The following is a 20,001-nucleotide window of genomic DNA, read 5'->3' as shown; positions in this document are numbered from 1 at the left end:
TCCCCTTTTAAAAAAGATTTATTTATTTGTTTATTCTATTTATTTATTTGTTAGAGACAGAGAGAAGCTGAGAGGGGAGAAGGAAGATAGAGAGGGAGAGAAATAAAGAGACAGCTGTAGCACTGACTTACCACTCATGAAGCTTTTCTTCTGCAGGTGGGGACCAGGGGCTTGAACCTGGGTACTTGAGCACTATAATTTTAGCACTTAATCAGGTGCACCATCACCTGGCCCCTGGAGTCTTTGCTTTGTTACCATCACTGAAAAGGAAGCAAATCTTGGAAATACCAGAGAAAGTCAGTTACTGTTTTGCTTATTTTAGAGAGAAGAGGAAAAAGGAAGGACACTCAGAAGTAGTAATAGGTGTAGGTGTGATTTAGGAAGTGAAGGCAAGACCACAGAAAAAATGAGAATATATATATAGAGAGAGAGAGTGAGAGAGAGGGAGAGGGAGAGGGAGACAGATATAGTCAACCCATATCTGTGACCTGGGGGGAGAACTATTGTAGTTTCCACGGGACAGGGGATGGTGACACAGAACTCTGGTGATGGGAATGGTATGGAATTATACCCCTGTTATCTTATAATTTTGTAAGTCACTAATAATTTTTAAACTCTGTTACAGAAGAAAGACAAAGCTATTGAGGAGGAGAGAAAGAGATAGATAGATGAGAGAGAGAGAGAGAGAACAATAATTATGTTATTAAGCATACAGTCATAGGCCTTTCAGGGAGTGTAAGCATGAATATCATGCGCATAAACCTGAGCTAGATATTCCACTAAAGGTGTGGTTCAGGAATCCTGGAAGAGAAAAAGGAGCCCTGTTTTTATCTCACAATCTGGCCTTTAAACATTCAGGTTCTGGAGAGTCTGATGCATGCATATAAGAACCTTGAGGTATGAGTTTATAGGGGAAGGTCTGTAAGGTGTACTAATTCTCACAGCTTAAGAAAGGTTGCTTTGTTCTTCTCTCTACTGTTTCATTCATTTGCTTTCTCCTGGTAGCCCATATAGGAGGGAACCACAGAAAAATAAATGATTTTGCTGATGTCAAGGGCAGCCAGATGGCATACATACACCATATCTGGGGCCCTGACTCCCAACCAGCATCTTTCCCTGCACACATCCCAGTGAAGGCACATCCTGTGAATCTCTATCATTTCCCAATTCCTGGTAACTGTTGATATTAATGCTTGCTGATCATCAGTTATATTTTTAGCACTTACTTTTGTTCCAAGAAGTATTAAGCTGGAGTTTCTCAGCACATAATCTAGTCCCCACATGTTCTGTTCTGACTCTATGCTGATGGTGGCTGCATTCTTAAAAAGATAAATAAAAAAGAAAATGCAACTGATGAATAGAGATGTGTCCAACTGAAGCATAAAAGGAAATCAACCAAGACCTAATTCCTATTCTGTTATCAATATAGGCCAGAGTTTTAGGCACTTGCTGGCTTTTGTTTAAACAATGAGGCCTCGTATATAGTATGCCTATTGGAAGGGAAATAAATGAACAAACAAGGGAAAACACTGGATACAGCACAGCTGGCTACATGGCTACCTTGGCATTTCCAGTAACTGAATGATGCTCAGATAGGCATCCTCCTCGGGCAGCTGTGGACCAAGCCAACACCCTACTTGCACTCAGTGTCATCATCAGGGTCTCTCTGATGGGGATGGGCAGAGAGGTAGATGGAATCTGATCCCTGGAGTTGTTATAGGGGAGTCTAAAGCCCTGGGTTAGTTGGTAATGAGGTAGTACAGAATCTAAGCACAGGACCATGCCAAGGATTAGGGGCAGGGGTGGATGCCTGAGCTCAACACAGTCACATATAACCCTCAAGTTCTTTACTGGTGCTGTTATTGCAACAAGGCCAAGAAATGGGTGGGGGTAGGGGCTGGTAGTGGGTGTAGGAGTTTGAGTTGGTATTGAGGACCCAGTGCCTGTGCTGCAGGATGGTGGTGGGAATGGTGTATAGAAACCTGTTGAGGAAAGAGGAGAAATTGTATCCATATGACCACAGCTGTCCCATAAATCATTTCCCCAAGAAGACAAAAAAGTACAAAACTGGGGAGGCTGGGGAGATAGCATAATGGTTATGCAAAAAGGTTTTCATGCCTGAGTCTCTGAGATCCCAGGTTCAGTTCCCAACACCACCATAAGCCAGAGCTTTGGTCCTTTCTCTCTCTCATTTTAAACAAACTGTAGGGGGAGGGAGGAGACTGACTCCAAAAGTGGATGAGAGGAAAGAAAACTTCCTGAGGTTGGAAATCACCTCTCATCTTAATTGATTTCCACATCAGAAGCTCCCTCTTCCTGCCCCCCTCCCCACCATCCCAACTCCATCTGCAAGACCCTGAAAACACTTTTCTGCCTGCATATTCTTCATCAGGACATCTGAATTGCTTCCTAAAAGATTGCCTGTTTCATGGAGAAGGATGAGGAGATGGGACAAGGGCTTTTTTGAGAAAGGACTGTTTAAGTGATCATTTGAGCCAGAAAGAAATGGGCTTTTTATTTCTTAAGACAAAAGGCCTTTTTTCAAACCAGTTGATTGAAGTCTAAATTGTTTCACACAGGAGCACAGGAGACATGTCTCTGGGTAGAAACTGGGAGTGAATGCTGGGTAAGGAGATCTGCTTCATGGAATTCCCAAGGCCAAGACAGTCACAGAAAAGAGATTTTCCAAACTCCATTGTTTTAAAGTCCAGGGAAAATATTGGCACAGAGAAGAGCATTTTTCCAAAGTCAACCTATCTTTGGCTCAGATATTAATAGAAAAATAGGAGACTAGAAAAGTTTAGAAGGTAGAAAATTTAATGGCAGGTCTGGTTTTAATTTGTGTGTGGTTACTTTAGTCGGTGAGCACCCCCTCATCCTGAACCCCACCCCAGGCACAAATTGCTCACCCGTTAGGGGAAGAATACATTCTTTTTAAGGTTGCCATCTTTGGGGTCATTAATTTATCAAATTCACACTTATTCCTTGAAAAGCTACACAGTTTATGCCAGTAAATATTTACCAAGCTAGCAACACTTGCACAGGTACACCCCCCCCACCCCCACCCCCAGTCACTGACTGATCCACTTCCAAAGGGTGAACAGTTTACTTTCAAGAAATGAATTATTCACTTGTTCACGCAGACCAACACCCAGGCTGCTTAGTTTCAACATACTTTAAAATGCAGAAAGAAACTTTCTTGCTTCAGACTCTCAAACCTTTTCCAGATGGACCCAGAAGGGCAGGTCAACCTGGGTGGCTGAGCAACAGGACCTTGGCTGCAAACCTGTGACTGGTAGATGAGTAGAGGCATCCCCAAGAATCCAAGAAGAGGTACCTCCACAAGAAACAAGGGGAACCTACAGAGAGGCAGAGTGTGCTCCCTGGGGCACCCTGTGGTCACCCATTGTCTCTGCTGGTTTCACTTCTCAATGTAGCTCTCCAGGCAGGTGATGGATGGCATGGTTTTTATTTTGGTAGATTAGGTATTTTTTTCTATGGGAGTCAAAATAAGCAATTACCATCTACCAAACACAGCTTTTTTTTTTCTTAATTAGTGATTTAATAAAGACTGACAAGACTGTGGAATAAGAGGGGCACAATTCCATACAATTCCCACCAGCAGAGTTCCATATCCCACTCCCTTCATTGGAATTTTCCCTATTCTTTATCCCTCTGGGGACACGGACCAAAGATCTTTATGGGGAGCAGAAGGTGGGAGGTCTGGCTTCTGTAATTGCTTCCCCGCTGGACATGGACATTTATAGGTCCTTCTGTTTTTCCCTAGTGGGGTAGCACTCTGGGGAGGTGGGGCTCCAGGATAACTTGGTGAGGTCATCTGCCCAGGGAAGTCAGGTTGGCATCATGGTAACACCTGCAATTTGGTGGCTGAAAAGCATTAAGGCATAAAGCAGAACAAGTTGTTTAATAATCAGGAGCCAGATGAAATTTGGGTCTTCATGTTGGAAGAACCTAGGAAGTCTATTTTGAGTATATTTCAAGGGGCCCATGACTTTACTAATTTTTGCCTGATCCCGACAGTAAATACGCAGGGGGGTTAAGAGTCTGGGAAGATGGTGTCAGAGTTCAGAATAGGACTAGAAAGCTGACTTAAGGCAGAGAGAAGCTCCCAAATATGGGAAAAGTATATAAATACCATTAACTGTAGACCCCATTGATCTGACCTAGGGCCCATGTCTCAGGAGCCAGTGTAACCTCTGCATCTCTGTCAGTCTGAGCTCGTATTCTCTGGTCAGGGCTAGGAACATTATAGGCTGAACTCTTTTTAGAACCAGTCTTCCTCGAGTGGCAGAGCATGTTGACCCAGCCTCACTTCGGAGAGTGGGGTAATTTCTACCACTGTTGTTCTACATTGAGGGCAACATCCTGTGGACATTTAGAGAGTTTTATGGTGTTGTTCCTGATGGAGATGACCACTGAGGGTACTCTCTTCCAGGGTTATTGCTGGGGCTTGGTGCCTGTACTGTAAATCCACTGCCCCTGGAGGCCATTTTTTCCCATTTTTGTTGCCCTTGTTTATTGTTGTTATTACTATTGTTGTTTTTGGGTAAGACAGAGAAATCAAGAGAGGAGGGGAAGACAAAGGAAGAGAGAAAGACAAAAACCTGCAGACATGCTTTACCGTTTGTGAAGCGTCCCGTCCACCCCCCCCCCCACCCGCCCGCAGGTGGGAAGCTGGGGGCTTGAACCATGATCCTTATGCAGGTCTTTGTGCTTCACGCCATGTGTGCTTAACCCAGCCCAGCCCCCACTCCACAACTTTTGACTGGTTGTCTGGGAAGGAAAGATATGTAGGAGGTGACTTAGTCACATCTGGAACAGTTCTGGGCACGAAGTTTTCCAAGAGATATTGAGTGAACCCAGAAGAGAGTTGCCATAAGGGCCTAGAAGTCCTTTAGTCTCTTTATTGCAGAGCTGGTGAAACAGTTCACTGGGTAGGGAACCTGCTTTGCCATATGAATGACCCAGATTTGAGCCTCTGGCTCCTACTACACTGCAGAAAACATTTGTGCTGTGGTGTCTCTCCCTAATTCTCTCTGTTTCTCCACCTCTCATATGAAAAAGTTGGCCCAGAGCAGTAAATCTTTGATGAGAAAGAGAGATTGAGAGATTGAGAAATTGGTATCAACTTTCTCATGAGGAGTAAAAGGAAATGGGATGGTGAAACAGAGGACTTGATGAACTGCTTCTAGCCTGACTTAAGCTCAGAGTCTGGTGGTGCTGTGAAGTTCATACAAACACTCAGTCTAGCCTTGGGAAAATCTCCTCAGAGCTCCTTAAATGTGCCTCCTACCTTCCTCCTTTCTTCCTTTCTTCCTTTCTTCCTTCCTTCCTTCCTTCCTTCCTTCCTTCCTTCCTTCCTTCCTTCCAAAGGAAAGCAGAGAAGCAAGGGGGAAAAAAATCCCTTCATATATGCCCCAAAAGGAGAGTCACCCTGCAGGAGACCCCTCTGTGGGAGATGCTTAGCCTGGGGCCAGGAGGGAGAAAAGGTGGAGAACACCCAACTAGGAGTGTTCAAGAGTGACTGTCAACCCAAGTGGGGATGCTCTGGGATCCAACACAATTAGCTTCATTCTGTTACAGTTGAGGCTTTTCTTATCATTAGTTGGGGAGGCCTAGCCTGTGAATTCCAGTATTCCTGAGTGAGTTTAATTGTGGGTGATTTCATTCTGCCCTTTTTATGTTAATGCCAGGAGCTTGCGTCATGTAACAGTGAATTCAGGGAGACTTTTATTTGCATGTGAATCATAGCTTTTCCAGCTGAATGTCACTTACTTGGAATTTTTGTCTGATTTTGTTTTTGTTTTTGTCTCTTGGTGTTTTTCCATCGGGCTTTTTAGCTAACCAGAAAAAAAAAAATAGAGAGAGGAAGGGCTCAGTCGGAATGGAGCAGGGTTTGAGTTGGCAACTCGGAAAGGAGAGTATTATGAATGTGGAAAATAAAAAGAAGAAGAAGAAAAAAGGAAAGAAAGGAAGGAAGAAAGAAAGAAAGGAAACGGATGCTTTATTTTGCTTTGAGGGAGGGGACTGAGGCCAAGGCAAATTGAGAGCTCTAATTTGGGAATGGTGTTATTACAGGTCATTGGGAGTTGGTTATGCTCTAAATTGGGAGGCCAGTCACATGAGGAGGCAGCAAAAGCAGATCACATGGGGGACAGTTGGGACTCTTTTACAATGAACTTTGATTTTATTTACTATGTGGTCGAAATGCACTTATGTCATGTTGGGAGACCCACTTTCCTCACTAGCTGGTGAGCTTTCCCTTGTCTTGGCTCATTAGTTGTTTTATAGATGAACTGGTTCTTGTAATTTGTGTGCTTTCTGGGCTTTATTTAGGTACTGGAATTTGTTCAGTGATTAGTGGAGCTAGCCATGTGCTAAAGGTTACATACTCCTTTCTCACCTTCATGTCTTATCCTAAGGGTCTGGATGGCTGGCTTTACTTCCAAAGGAAGATGATCATTTACAAGTCAAGATCTAAGAACCATGACCTTCAGATAACTTTTTAAAAATATTTATTTATTTATTTGCCTCCAGGGTTATTGCTGGGGCTCAGTGCCTGCACCATGAATCCACTGCTCCTGGAGGCCATTTCCCCCCCTTTGTTGCCCTTGTTGTTGTAGCCTTGTTGTGGTTATTACTGATCATGTTGATGTCGTTCGTTGTTGGGTAGGACAGAGAAATGGAGACAGGAGGGAAAGACAGAGGGGGAGAGAAAGATAGACACCTGGAGACCTGCTTCACCGCCTATGAAGTGGTGGGGAGCCTGCAGGTGGGGAGCCGGGGGCTGGAACCAGGATCCTTGCACTTGGTGCCACGTGTGCTTATCCCACTGCACTACTGCCCGACCTCCAGATAACTTTTTTAACACCTTTATTTATTTATTTATTCCCTTTTGTTGCCCTTGTTTTATTGTTGTAGTTATTATTGTTGTTATTGATGTTGTCATTGTTGTTGGACAGTACAGAGAGAAATGGAGAGAGGAAGGAAAGACATAGATGGGGAGAGAAAGATAGACACCTGCAGACTTGCTTCACCACTTGTGAAGCGACTCCCCTACAGGTGGGGAGCCAGGGGCTCAAACCGGGATCCTTACACCGGTCCTTGCGCTTTGTGCCATGTGCACTTAACCTGCTGTGCTACCGCCCGACTGCCCCCTAGATAACTTTTTAAAGACATAAAGAAGTGATCACTTAGGGTTTTTTATTTATTTAAAATATTGGTTTTCTTCTTTAATGTAGATTTACTTATTAATTTATTAACCAGGGCATTGCTTAAGTTTGGCTTATGGTGGTGTGGGAGATTGAACCTGGGACCGGTGAGCCTCAGGCCTGAAGGTCTTTTGCATAACCATCATGCTGTCGCTCCCACCTGTAACCACTTAGGTTTATTTAGAGTATCTCTCATGTTCTCGGCACATTTACTGTGTCATCTTATAAGTCAAAACAAAACAGAAAAAGATGGACCCTGCCCATCCATGAGCACATGGGAAAAAGATGTTTTCCTACCTCCAGCCTGCAGGCTTTCAACGTTGGTTGGCACTATGGGGCAGACAAGAGAGGGTTGATTGTGGTGAACTGCCAGTTTTCCTTGGAAAATCAAAGCCAGCTTTCATGATGTTTGAAACCCTGGTGAGTTAACTGTTTTGCAGAATGAAGCAGAATCACTATCCTAGAAGATTATCTGAAATTCAGTTTCCACTGCAGTGTGCTCATGATCCTAAATGGGGCATGTTACTAAGTCTGTGGTATGGAGAAGCCACCAGTGCTTCCAGAAACATATGGATGGGTGATACTTGTGACTGAGGTTAGGAATAGAAAGTATATGGAAAGTTTCTATAAAAGGCAATTGGATTTCCTTGGACAGGGGTGGAAGCTCTGGCAATGTTCACAACCATACCAGGTTGTTACTTCCTTCACAACCTCGGGAAATTCTCTCTGTGCCTCAGTTTCCTTGGAGCCCTACATTGATTTGGGAGGAGAGGGATAGGACTGTGTGTTCTTATCAGGGAAGTGAAAGGAGCATAGGGTCAGATGGTGTCACAGTAGCTCCCATCTGGGCCATGCATCTCCAAGCAGAACCAGGCTGTAGACTCTGCTCAGGCATCTCTCACTGTGGGCGATACCTCTGACATCATAATACCCACCTGGCCACTCAATAATGACAAACCTTGCCCAGTGGACACCAGAGGAGGGAAGAAAAGGAGGAGGACAAAGTAGAGAGGGAGGAGATGGAGCAATCCCTTATGTGTTAATTCCATCAATTCACAACTTTTTCACCTAACATCTGGTTCAACTGTAATGTGTTCAGCTCCATATAACCTGTACAGCGGCTGTGCCCTCCCCCCGACACTCAGCAAAATATTATGGTCCTCTAATCAAGAGACTTTTGCTCCTATTGCTGCATACTTCGTGGCTCATTGTCAGACCAGTGATTTGATACTTCTTCACCAGACGGCTCTCCTCCGGAGCAACCGTGTAGAGGTAATGTCTGCCTGCGCCATGCAGGACCCTGGGCCTCCTATAGAGCTTCCACCCCTCTTCTTGGAGCAGCACAGATCTCCAAGAAATGGAAAGGTGGTTTAGGAGGGTGTGGACCTACCTGTGGTAAAACTGCTTTAAGATGGTAATTTTCACCTTTATTACATTTACAAGTCATCTCATGCCTGCTGAGACTTTGTCTCAAAACCCTGTTATCCAAACCCTGTCTCCCCTGTGAAGCCTTAGAAAGAATTATCATGGGACCCAGTGGTAGCGTAGCAGGTTAAGCACACATGGCACAAAGTGCAATGACTGCTGTAAGGATCCTGGTTCGAGCTTCTGGCTCCCTACCTGCAGGGAGGTCGCTTCACTGGTGGTGAAGCATGTCTTCAGGTATCTGTCTTTCTCTCCACCTCTCTGTCTCCCCATCTCTCTCGATTTCTCTCTGTCCTGAGCATCAATGACAATAATAATGATGACGACAACAAGAGTAACAACAAGGGCAACAAAATAGGAAAAAATGGCCTCTAGGAGCAGTGGATGCCTGGTGCAAGCACTGAGCCCCAGCAATAAACCTGAAGGTAAAAAGAAAGAAAGAAAGAAAGAAAGAAAGAAAGAAAGAAAGAAAGAAAGAAAGAAAGAAAGAAAGGAAGGAAGGAAGGAAGGAAGGAAGGAAGGAAGGAAGGAAGGAAGGAAGAGGAAAGGAAAGGAAAGGAAAGTAAAAAAGAAAGGAGAGAAAGAACTATACTAGGGACCAGGAGGTGGCATGAGTTGAAATCACACTTTACCATGCAGAAGGACCTGGCTTCAAGGTCCTACTTCTCACCTATAGCATGGAAGCTTCAGGAGCAGTGAAGCAATACTATAGCAGTCTTTCTTTCTCTTTCCCTCTCTATCTTACTGTCCTCTCACTTTCTCTCTGTTTTGTCAAATAAGAAAAGGAGGGGAGGGGAAGGGTGGCCTGCTGGCCACCATGATTCATCCTGCAGGCACTGAGCCCTAGTGATATTTCTGATGGGAGAGAGAGAGAAAGGGGTAGGGAGAGGAGAAAAGAAAGTGCTATCAAACTAAAAAAGAGAAAAAAGAAAAGAAAAGGATAGCTACCAAGAGTGGTGGATATGTTGTGTGGGCAGTGAGCCCCAGTGATACCCTGGTAGAAAGAAAGAGGGAGAGGGAGAGGGAGAGGAGGAGAGGGAGGGGGAGAAAGGAAAAGGGAGAAACAGAAAGGGAAAGGGAAAAAGGGAAAGTGCTGTCACTATGAGTGGGAAACTTGAGATCAGCCCTTCCTGAAAGCATTATGAGTTTAAGTTTGTTATTTGTTGTTTGAGTCTTTTACAGTTTTTACCGAAGTAATGTTGGTTTATAATGGTGTTTCCACTTCTTAGCTATTGTAAGTAGTGCCTTACTGAACATAGGTGTGGATATAGCTTATCGAATAGTTTTTGAATCGATACCTACAAGTGGAATTTCTGCTTGATATGGTAGCTGAAATAGTAATTTGGAACCCCTGTATCATTTTTCATAGGGACTGAACCAATTTACATCCTCACCAAAAGTGTATAAAAATTTCTCTAACCCCCCCCCACTTTCACCAGCACTTTTTTTTGTAGTCTTTATAATGGAAGCTTTCTCACAGAAATGAGGTGGTCTCTCGTTACTTTAACTTGTTTTTCCCTGATAATAACTGATAATGCATATTTTTCATGTGCCTATTGGCCTTCTTTCCATCTTCTGTGGTGAAGTGTCAGCTTAACTCTTTTCCCTACTTACTGATGAAATTGTTGTATTGTGTTCTGTGAGCTCATTATATACTTTGGATATTAGCTCCTTGTCAGATACATGCTGTGCAAATATTTTTCTCCCATTCATCAGGATATATTTTAGCTTAACTGATAGTTTTCACTACATACTTTTTTTGTTCCCTTCAAGTCACTTAGAGAGAAAGTCTGTTCTTTTAAGTCAATATCTCTGAAATGTTGCTTTAGAGATTGAAAACAAAGTAATGTTATTTTGACAGATTGCATAACACCCTAATTTTCATGTGGCATATTTAGTCCAGTTCAAATTTGAACATTATTTTATATTTTCCAATAATTAAGTTAATAATAATAAGCATATGACTCCCTTCTTGCAAAGAAGAAATTTCTTCAAGCCAGGTGAGGAGTGGAGAATTCATGTAAATGTATTTTTTGTTTTGTTTTCAATTTGGAAAAAAAAACCAATGAAAGATGATCTTCTTATTGGTTGTCACTATTGAAGGCTTGTGAAGTGACAGACTCAGGATGAAATTAACATGACTACAAAGAATTATATCAATGTGAGGTACGACACAAATTTTAATCATTAAAAATTGTCATATTAGACTTAAAAAAAAAGTCAGTACCTCAGAAATAACTCCTGAAGACAAGTGAGTCCATAATAGGTGTTTTAGTGTCTTGAAGTTCAAGTCTCCAAGCAACTTTGCTTCCCCATTTGTGTGGGACATGAGAGGCTTTTTGATGAGCAAACAGGCCTGCAGGTGGGGGTTGATATAAAGAGGCGGGGGGGGGGGAGGTGTTTGATCTTCCTGTAAAGAGAGACCACTGCTCCCCTTCCACCTAGACTTGATGTACTCTTACCATTCTGCCCTAGTCCAGAAACTTGCTGTTGATACCAGTATCCTCGCCAGAGAGAAATGAACCAAAGAGGGAACAAATATGCAGTTTTATGGGCTGGAAAAGAAGAATGCTTGTCTTTTGCCCACTGTGGTCCAGCAAGCTCACTATCAACACTGGCCCAGACAAGAGAATAGGAGCTACAACTGGGAGGCACTGTCCCTGCCCTCAACAAAGTGGTGTTCTAACAGAGGAGAAAGTGTGTCAGCTAAACTAACTGTGTCTCTGCTGTCACTCCTGGCTCTGGATCAATGTGGCCCAAGTCCTAACTCTGTTTTCTGTGTTTCTTTGGGTTAGAATTCTAGATGTTAAGTTGGAGGCCTAATATCTGATATAGGCTTTGACATTGGACAGATACTACAAATACAGGATCTTAACTTGTCTCCTAGAACAAATCTCCTAGAGCAAAAAGTCCTTATCTCCTGATTCTCACCCAGTTATTGACCTCTGGGCTTATTTCATTTCACGGTGGGATACGCAGGAGAAGGGAAATAGCCTCAAACCATTCTCATTTCTGAGTAGAGAACTTTATCCTTTACCATTTATCTAACCCTTTCTTTACCTACCACCAAAGACAACTTCAGAAATTTAAAAGTTGCCCCTTTTTGAGGGGAAAAAATTATTGTATCACCAGGCCTACTAATCTAAAAAAAAATTTGGTGGACAAGTAACAGATGAAATTAAGCTGCCTCTTTTGATTACTTATGCATAAATTCCTGGAGTTGGCAAAGAGATCAAGAGGAAAACCAGAAAAGGAGGTGTGCCTCTTACTCCCTCTACAGGGCTTTGCCTGTGAAGACAGAGTGCCTGAGATTAGATGTCCTACAGCCAGTCACCAGATTCTTTAGACAGTTGCCTAAGTCTTTCCTTTCAACTATAAAAACAGTTAATTTTTGACCAGGTGCCCAACCAACTATCCTGTCTTACAAAATTATTTCCTTCTTCCTTTGAATACCTAGCTACATGAATTTCAGATTTCATATGTGTGATACATAAATACATCAACTTTTCTAATGTGTTTTCTAATATTTTGGGAATATATATGTGGTGTTTCTTGGTGCTAGTATTTATATACTTCCACTCATTGTGGGACTCTTAACATTTATATTTGTACTTTAGAGTCACGTCTCTCTACATGGGAAATTTGGTCTGTAAGCTATTGAGCAACTCTTGTCATTTTAGAAAGCATGGGACCTAGTGACCCACCAGTTTAGACTCTTAAAGACACAGAGTAGCTCCCTGTTGTTGGAGGTGAAATGTGTTCTCTTTGACTTTTCCCAGGTGCCTTGAGGTTTATAAACATATTGTATGAAATGGCTGTTGTTCAGTTGGGTCTGTTCAATCAAGCAGAAACTCTTGTTTTGTAATTTGATGTTTTTGTATTCCTCCCAGACACTCCTTTGTTGACTCTGTGTGGACATGGCCAAGGACTTTGGACTTGAAGTTCTTCATTAACAAATATTATTGCAATTAAGCACTCTAGACTCTGTGTGCTTCCTTTAAGTCTCATGTCTATTCCCTCTCATAGAACAATGCCTGGTTTAAGTGCCACAGTATATAGTGTGTTTTTCTTCTTTGCAAAGTTGACATGAGAAAGACTAATTCATTAGTTTGAAATGCCAGTGGGGAGTCATTTTGTGGGATGTGGGTTTTGCCAGTGGTGGTCTGGGAATGTAAGAATGGCACAGCAGATTGACCAGTGGAAAAGCTTCCTGCTTATAGAAGATTTGCAGCTTCTCCTCTGAGGGGGTTTTGGCATTTTAAAAAACAAAACAAAACCTTAACTGGATGTGGTTTGCAAGAATTTGTCTCACATTTGTCAAAACTAAGGTAATATTCTTTCATCTCTAGTTTATGGTACTCTTAGTAGACGCATGAGGTCTTATTATAATCACTGTGGCAATTAAAAAAAAAAAAGGCCATACAAGTTTTTGCACAATCTGTTGATATTCTGTCCTCAACAGATGTTTTCAAAAGAATCATATTAAATACATTTAATTCTGTTGTCTCATCCTCTCAAGTCTTTATCATTTATTTTGATTTAATTGTTATTATCAAGAAAAACACCCATTGTGCTTCAAAAAAGAAAACACATGGGGTAAATTTTCCCTCTTAAATCAAGAATATTGAGGAAGGGGAATATAAAAAATTTGAAAATGTAGCCATCTTATTTTCCTCTTTTAAATGCACCTGTTTCTGTTTGGCTTTAAAGCTAAAAGTAGTAAGAATACTGCACTGTCACATGAGAAAGACGTGATTGAATAGGTGTGAGTTAACAGTTTGTCCTGGGGGCTGGGTGTTGGTGCATCTGGTTGAGTGCACATGTTACAATGCACAATGACCCAGGTTTGAGTCCCCAAGCCCCACCTGCAGGGGGAAAGCTTTGCAAGTGGTGAAGCAGTGCTGCAGGTGTGTCTCTGTCTTTCTTCCTCTCTATCTCCTCCTCTCCTCTCAATTTCTGACTGTCTCTATCCAATAAAGATAATAAAATTTTTTTTAAAGTTGGTACCTACTATTTCCATCAGTCTTCATTGAACGAAATTTCTAGGAAGTGCCAAATATCTTGAGTAAGGACTTTCAAAGTTGAATAACTCTGGGAACAATTTTATGCAACCATTAAAGTTTATTATCAATAAGAAATGTTAATGCATGGGAAAATGGAAAAAGCATCTCTGCTCTTGGGAAGCTTACATTCTAGTAGATAATGACAGGAAATGTTTGTAATACATAGCAGGTAATGTAATGATAATTGCTATGGAGAAAATAGTGCAGGTGAGGGGAAGGTCTTTGAAGTATAGGGTAAGGTGAATAATGTGGGCAGTTCGAAGTAGTGCAAATAGAGAAGGTCTAAAATTGTGTGGCATTTGAACAAAGAACTGAAGAGGGTAAATGTGCACCTGGGAGGGAAAACAGGAAGTAGCAGGTGTAAAGTTTGGGAAGTAGGCAGGGAATAGCAAGGCATCTATGATGGGCTGAAATGAACAGAGAGGACAGTAGCAGAAATTGAGGGCTAGATCATAAAAGGACAAAGACTTTTATGCAGTGGAATGGGTAGCCACTGACATAATTGATCAGAGAAATGCCAACTTATCACCACATTGTTGGGGGGAGGAGTAAAACAAGAAACTTGATAAGACATAGTTAGGTTATAGATATGCTTTGAAGATTTAGTGACAGATTAAATGTGGAATGTAAAATAAAGTCAAGGACACCAAGATTTTAGCCTGAGCTACTTAGATAGAAAAGCAACTTAGGGGGTTAGGTGGTAGCACACAGGGTTAAGCATACATGCTGCCAAGCACAAGGACCGGTACAAGTACACCAGTTCAAGCACCTGGCTCCCCACCTGCAAGGGAAATCATTTTGCTAGAGGTGAAACAGGTCTGCAGGTGTTTATCTTTCTCTCCTCCTCTGTACCCTCCCTTTTCAATTTCTCTCTATCTTATAGAGTAAAAATAGATATAAGGGAGTCGGGCAGTAGTGCAGGTGGCACAAAGCACAGGGACAGGCATAAGGATCCCAGTTCAAGCCCCCGGCTCCCTACCTGCAGGGGAGTCTCTTCACAAGCAGTGAAGCAGGTCTGTAGGTATCTATCTTTCTCTCCCCTTCTGTCTTCCCCTCCTCGCTCCATTTCTCTCTGTCCTATCCAACAACGACAACAATAACTACAGCAATGAAACAAGGGCAACAAAAAGGGAAAATGAATAAATAAATATTTAAAAAAATTATATATATATATATATATATATATATATATATATAGAGAGAGAGAGAGAGAGAGAGAGAGAGAGAGGGAGGGAGAGAGAGAGAGAACTTAATTAGGGAAACAGACCAAAGAAGCACATCTAGTAAGAATGAGAATAAGAGTTTGATTTTGGACATGTTAAGTTTGAGATCATTTGTGTGGAGACATGCATGATGTAGTTATCTGTGTGAATCTGAAGCTCAAGAGGAGACCCAGACTGGAGTTGCCTGTATGTACTTGAGGTCATAGGTCAGAACTAAGGCAAATTCTTGGGGAAACTAGTCTGTATACTAAAAAGTATGCACTATTCTATGGTAGCCTTTGTCTTAGGACTACTTTGCCATTGACTTAGATTCTTCAGGAGCAAAATGGGTCCTTCTAGAGTACTCTTCCATGCCAGAACCCAAGACATGTGGCCCAGATGGAAAAGGGCCCGATATAAGGCTAAAGTGGGCCATGGTATGACTCTGTAGAGGGGGCAGAGGTACCTAGTTCTTGTCTTTAGTGACATGTACCTATGAGTGACCTAATAACCTTTGTTTTCATAGAAAGCTATAGAGGTAGTGGTAGGCTGTGGAATCCACTACATAAGATACCTGCCTTTCCTAATGCTTATGTGAGATACCTGTATATTTTAGTTGTTTTTTGCCTCATAGTAAAACCTTTGTATTAACTGTAGCTATGTAACAGATTACCTTCAAATTTAATGATTTCACACAGTTACATTTATGTTAGTTTTCTGAGGGTCAGTAGTTCTGGCTCATGGTATCTCCTTTATGCCTACTTGTGCTGAAGAATCAATTTCCAAAGTTACACACTCATACAGTGCCAATTGGTGCTTACAGCTAGCAAGAGGCCTGAGTGCCTCTACACACACACACACACACACACACACACACACACACCTAGCATTGTCTGAGTATGTTCATATTTCTGTGGTTTATTTCCCCTAAACTTAGTGAACCAAGAGAGCAAAAGGAATGCTGCAATGTTTTTTTTCCAAATCTTTTTATTTATTTTATTTCCTTTTGTTGCCCTTGTTGTTTTACTGTTGTAATTATTATTGATATTGTTCTTGTTGGATAGGACAGAGAGAAATGGAGAGAGGAGGGGAAGACAGAGAGGGGAAAGAAAGATAGACACCTGCACACCTGCTTCACTGCCAGTGAAGTGACTCTCGTGCAGGTGGGGAGCCGGGGGCTCGAAGCGGGATCCTTACACGGGTACTTGCGCTTTGCGCCACCTGCGCTTAACCCGCTGCGCTACCACCTGACTTCCTGAATGCTGCAATGTTTTTATAACCTAATCTCAGAACACTTATGCCACACTGTATTAGTTACATGGACCTGCTGAGATTCAGTGAGGAGATGAGATATGATTTTCCAAGAGGCAAGAATCTATGGTGGCTATCTTGAAAGTCAACAGCTACTCTCCTTGAAAGTAAGGAGAAAGTTTCTGTCTTCTTGGGTCTTAATATTTGCTTGAAGCACCACTGGAACCCATAGGAACTCTTCTTCTTCTTCTTCTTCTAGCGTTTGCCCTTCTTCCGTAGCTAGTCAACAGCATCAGGTTGAGCCTGATGTAAAGTTTCGAGACCTCCTTTGAATCTGGAGAGGTGACAGTCGTTGACTATGTGGGTCATAGTCTGTCTGGAGCCGCAGGGGCAGTTCGGGTCGTCTCTGGCTCCCCAGCGATGGAACATAGCGGCGCACCGGCCATGGCCTGTTCGATAGCGATTGAGGAGGGCCCAATCATAACGTGCTAGGTCAAAGCCGGGTTGACGCTTGCAGGAGTCTGCGATGAGGTGTTTGTTCTTTACCTCAGCTGACTGCCAACTCTGTTTCCAAGAGTCTGGAACAGAGAAGTTCAGTGTAGGCGTAGGGGACCAGATTGGGTGACGAGACGTCAAGCGTTGGACAGGGTGGGTGAAGATATCCGTGTATATTGGCAGGTCCGGTCGAGCGTAGACGTGGGAAATGAACTTAGATGATGCCGCATCCCGACGAATATCTGGTGGGGCAATGTTGCTAAGAACTGGCAGCCATGGAACCGGGGTGGAACGGATGGTTCCAGAAATTATCCTCATGGAGGAATATAATTTGGAATCGACCAAGTGGACATGGGGGCTACGGAACCATACTGGGGCACAGTATTCTGCAGTGGAATAGCATAATGCCAGAGATGATGATCGTAGTGTGGAAGCCCTCGTGCCCCATGAGGAGCTGGCCAGTCTTGCAATGATGTTATTCCTCGCGCCCACCTTTGCTGCAGTTTTTATGAGATGTTTGTGAAATGACAGAGTGCGATCGAGAGTAACGCCAAGATAGACTGGCTGGGCTTCATGTCGGATTCTCGCATCGCCAAGCTGCACATTAAGCTCACGCGAGGCTGAGGCATGGTGTAGATGGAAAACAGATGATACTGTTTTTGCAGTGCTAGGGATTAGTCGCCATTTTTTACAGTAATCAGATATCAGAAACATGTCTTTCGTGAGTGTTTCCTCGAGGATGTCGAACTTTGATGCCTGAGTTGCACAGCAGATGTCATCGGCGTAGATGAACTTCCTTAAAGAAGTTTCTGGGAGGTCGTTGATGTAAATATTAAATAGCGTAGGAGCCAGAACAGAGCCCTGGGGGAGGCCACTTGAGACAAGTCTCCATCTGCTAGACTTGTCACCCAGATGTACCCGGAACTCAAGAACTCTATTATCTGGGTTCCCCATTATAACTAGTGTAATCCACATCTCCCATAGGGTTCCAGCAAATGATAAGACTATCTAATCACCTCAACTTAAGAGGGTAGCATGGGATTGAACACGCAAGTGCAGGTTAAAACCAAGGTGCCATGGTTTTCAAGTGCTTTGTGTTAGCCCTCATCTCTCATAAATGCATGGCAGTGGTGTTACAACTGCTTATCTTTTAATTGTACAGTGTCACAAGACTTAAAAGCCTGTGTTACATAGTGCACCTAGGATTGAGTTTTAATGTAAATTCTTCCAGGGAACATGCGACCATTTAAGACTCACCACTACTCCTCCCTTTTAGCACATTCTTGTATGTGTGCATTTAACTTCTAGCCACCTCGTGCATGAACAAATTGCCTAAATGTACTTGTGAGAAACCCTTTTATGGTAAATGTTATTAAACTGAAAACAAGGCTATGATAAAATAGTAATGTAAGGGTAATTTACTAACAACTGGAGCACTTAAACATTGACACATCATTGTATAGTAATAACACCAGACTTGGTGTTTAAACATACGTTTTTGTCACTCCAAGAATCATAGGGACAGTTTCTTAATCCTTGGGGTCTTTAATTATAGCTTAAAATGTTTTTTTTCTATTACTCCTGTGTCACTAGTTTATAAAATATAAATTATCTAGTTTTACCCACAGAAAGCATCCAGTAAATTCTTCATTTCTGCTCCTTGTGAGAAAATGTTCAGGGAAATAGAAGTGAGTAGCATTGCTGTTTTCTGGTCTTTTGTTTTACAGACTCTCTACTGAATATGGAGACAGTGAGGTAAACAGTGGTAGAAACCATATCACAAGGTTATTGAAGCATTGAAAAATATAAGAACTCTTAGGTGTTATCTAATAGGGAGTATCGTTGTAATCACATTTTAGCCTATGTTCTCTGGAAGGTGGTATGGATGGCAAAGGACCAATGGACTAACCATTATGTATGAAGTCTCCACATGTGGAGCCTGACTTTGTCTGAGGGTGGAAACACTCACCTACCTCAGTGTCCTGGAGATATTCACCCTGAGAGACTGACTCATTAACTAGAAATCAGGGAAGTAGACCCTGCAATGCTGTATTACTAATTTTGCCATGAGGAGCCATGACCAGAGGGATTGGATGTGCTCAAAGTCTACATAATCAATCAACACAGAAAGACCTCCACAGGAAGCCAATTTGCCATCAGAAACCATTTAAGTTACCCTGAAAAATCATCCTAAAATCTAGAAGTACATTCAGTCCTGTATGATCAGTACATTCTCTCCCTGAAGGTACCTGGGGAGTTAAATCATAGCCTAAAGATTGTTTAGTGAGTGGATAGGCAGGAGGAAGGACGTAAGGTGAGGTGTTTTGTGGCAACAGGTTAGCTTCATAAGCTCATCTGAGAATGGGAATGACTTCACTGGGAGGAATCAACTTGTCAGAGCCATATGTCTGAAACTTCCTTTCTTTTAGGGGTCATAGGGGGTGAGACACTGGAGTAGGTTTATTACTTACCTTTTGGCCATAGAGCAAATTATCCAAAAGTTAGCTGTTTTAAAACGGTAGTTCTATAATAACAGTTTGTGTGGATTGGAGTTGGATATTTCTGGCTCAGGATCCTTTACCCATGTGCTTGATGGGGTCTGGGAGACCTGTTTCCAAGATAGTTTTCCCACATGGCTAACAGGTTGGTGCTGACTGTGGCAGGAAACCTCTGTTCCTCACTGTCAGAACTTCATTATTCAACTGCTTAAGTGTCCCCAGAACATGGTAGTTGACTTCTCCCAGAGTGAGTAACTTAAAGAGAGCAAAGTAAAAGCTATAATGGCTTTTAAAACTAATTCACCAAGTCACAGTCATTTCTGTTGCAGTCTATTTGCTAGAAGTGAATCACTAAATCCAGCTTGCACTCAAGGAAAGGGAATTAAATTCTACCTTTTCCAAAAAGGAGTGTCAAGGAAGTTATGAATGCAATTTAAAGCCACAGTTAGTGTATCATACTGTCTCCATAACTTTTTTCCTATATTTCCATAGCTGACCAAGTCTTCTGCTGATCCTTATACTCTCCTAAGAATTGTGTTTGTTAACTATAATGTATAGACATATGTAATTACTAAGTGCCCATAATTATATGCTTATTTTTATGTGGTTACACATAATATATAGTGTAAATATTAGTGATTTAGCTTATGGTCAGATTTTGCTAGCATGGTAGCCAGTATGTGTCTTGATGCTAATTTGCATATGTCTATTCTGCCCCCTTACTAGCCAGGGCACCTGTGACAAGTTATTTGGCCTTTCTGTGCTTTTGTGTCCTTATCTGTAAAATACAGCTATAATAGGACCTACCTCAGATGTTGCTTGTAAGGATTAAATG

General features: G+C 42.3%; 1 protein-coding gene across 3 annotated transcripts in view; it reads left to right on the top strand.

Moving 5' to 3' along the window:
- Positions 1 to 20,001, top strand: part of SAMD4A (sterile alpha motif domain containing 4A) — a 307,746-nt gene that overhangs the window by 177,443 nt on the left and 110,302 nt on the right. Inside the window, exon 1 of one of the 3 annotated variants that reach the window (XM_060174936.1) lies at positions 8,230 to 8,504. The exons of the other annotated variants lie outside the window; for them this stretch is intronic. The gene's annotated coding sequence lies outside the window, so the exon portion shown is untranslated. Of the gene's footprint in view, positions 1 to 8,229; positions 8,505 to 20,001 lie in introns of those variants that run through there. 3 annotated transcript variants of the gene reach the window in all.

This window comes from Erinaceus europaeus, chromosome 16 (assembly GCF_950295315.1).
Source record: "Erinaceus europaeus chromosome 16, mEriEur2.1, whole genome shotgun sequence".
NCBI classification, from domain to species: Eukaryota; Metazoa; Chordata; class Mammalia; order Eulipotyphla; family Erinaceidae; genus Erinaceus; species Erinaceus europaeus.
This window is presented reverse-complemented; position numbering and strand designations above follow the sequence as displayed.